Consider the following 2,437-nt stretch of genomic DNA (forward strand, 5'->3'; position numbering starts at 1 on the left):
TGGTTACTCCCACAGCGTGTCTGCCACCACTGTACCAGCATACCATGCAGATTTGAAACAACGCTTGGGAAAGTGTTCTGTGTCCTCTTATTATAGCTGGTCTCTTCTGGATAAATAGGATTAGGACTAAGCCCACATAGTAAAGCTAAAAGAATATCATAATTTTAAGAATACAATGGTTGAGCACCTCCAGCTAGAATCTCTGTGTTCCAGGTCAGATCAGACATTCTGTCACAATGCCTGAAGTAAATACCAGCCATCTTAATGAGAAACAGGTTCAGCTTCTAGCAGAGATGTGTATTCTTATTGATGAAAATGACAATAAAACTGGGGCTGACACCAAGAAAAATTGTCACCTTAATGAAAACATCGACAAAGGATTAATACATCGAGCTTTTAGTGTCTTCTTGTTTAATACTGAAAATAAGCTCCTGTTACAGCAGAGATCAGATGCTAAAATTACCTTTCNAGGTTGNTTCACCAATAGTTGCTGTAGTCATCCATTAAGTAACCCAGGCGAGCCGGAAGAGAACAACGCCATCGGTGTGAAGTGAGTGGCACAGAGGCGCCTAAAAGCTGGGAATACCCTTGCAAGAGGTTGATCTAAATGAATTATCTAACAAGAGTTTATTACAAGGCCCAATCTGATGGTATCTGGGTGAACATGAAGTTGATTACATTCTGTTTCTGAGGACAATGTCACCTTGAATCCAGATCCCAACGAGATTAAAAGCTATTGCTATGTATTAAAGGAAGAACTCAGAGAAATTTTGAAGAAAGCAGCCAGTGGTGAAATTAACTCCGTGGTTTAATATTATTGCAGATACTTTCCTCTTCAAATGGTGGGATAACTTAAACCATTTGAGTCCACTTGTTGACCATGAGAAAATACATAGATTGTGAATGTGTAAATGATTTGAAAGTTTTTCTACCTGGTAAGAATGATTTGGTTTGGTTTTAAGTTGGGCCCTCTTGTATGATACATAGGTATTTTACAACCAGAATTTGTTTCGAGAAAAGAAAAACTCAACCGACTTACAGTTTTATATTATATATCCCATATATATGCACTGATGTTTGTAAAAGACATTTAGGCGAGGTTATTGTGAAATTATGCTATAAGTAAAATTTAATTTAGCCTGTCCAAATTCCTGGTTATGACAAGATTGAGGAAATAACTAGAACTCATATTTTACATTTTGACAGACACTTTCAGAACACTTTGCTAATTGCCAAGTGTTTTTTATATCTATCGATTTTTATCTACATCAGAAAATTGAGCAGAAGGCACTGCTTGGCTGCTTTGAAACAGCACTAAGAGGTTAAATGTCCAGGGTTCAGGATACAACTCAGTGTACCATGATTATCTTGTAGGCATGATGTCATGGCTGTTGAGTCCCTAATCCTAAAGATAATTGTAACAGCAGTAATAACAGACAGAGCAGGTTCAGAGGAAAGTACGTGGCTCTCTCAGTCTTCATACAGGATGATTAATCTCAGGAATCCCTGTATAACCAATACCCTGGATGCTCAAGTCTAATGAAGATGATACTGTATTTGCATATAACTTATGCACATCGTCCCCAACACTTCACCTCATCTCTGGCGTGGTCGTGGCACTGAACACAGCGTAAATGCTCATGTAAATGATTGTTGTACTATACTTTATGATAAGGAGAAGTCTGCATGTGCAGTACAGATCAAATATTAATAGATAGTTGCTTGAGCCCCTGGAGGTTTGACCCACAGATTTAAAAGGCCAGTTCTGTATACTAGTTTTTGTCATTCTCGGTTGATTTTGTGCTTTAGCCATCCTGAAGTTATTATTTTACTACTTAAAGGTAACTGTTACTTTTGGTAGTAATGGTAACTGATTAGCTATGCAGCAAAATCTGCTTACAGTCCTAGTGAAAAAGATGGTTAGTCATAAGGTGGGACTGAGTTCTACTCTAAAGAGTTGGGAAAACCTTTGACTCTATCATGGCTGGCCCTGGATCCTCTTGTTGTAGGGGTCTGACTTGTGTTAGATATTTAGTAGCATTAGCACCCCTTTGTTAAGACAACAACAACAAAAAAAAGAAAAATCTAGGGAGGAGTGGGGAAGGGTGTTTCTCTGTGTAGCTCTGGCTATTCTAGAACTCAATCTGTAGACTAGGCTAGCCTCAAAACTCAGAGATCCACCTTCCTCTGACTCCCAAATACTGGGATTAAAGGTGTGTACCACATGGTACCACAGCCAGAATTTTAATGGGTGATATCAAGGGTCCCATAACGGGCTCCCTGTTCTATAATCAGGGCTCATTTTAGAGGTGGAAGCGGAAAGGAGTAGTGATGAGGAAACATACAGTGACTAGATTGATGTCCCAGAATAGGCATATATTAAGATTTTGAAGTTATAGAATAGGCATATATTGATACTGTGTTTTGATTCATGGTC

At 38.6% G+C, this 2,437-nt stretch overlaps 1 pseudogene; it reads left to right on the forward strand.

Moving 5' to 3' along the window:
* The first annotated feature begins 221 nt into the window (after positions 1 to 221).
* Positions 222 to 903, forward strand: LOC110304015 (annotated as a pseudogene).
* Positions 904 to 2,437: the final 1,534 nt, after the last annotated feature.

The sequence above is a fragment of the Mus caroli genome, chromosome 10 (assembly GCF_900094665.2).
Source record: "Mus caroli chromosome 10, CAROLI_EIJ_v1.1, whole genome shotgun sequence".
NCBI lineage: Eukaryota > Metazoa > Chordata > Mammalia > Rodentia > Muridae > Mus > Mus caroli.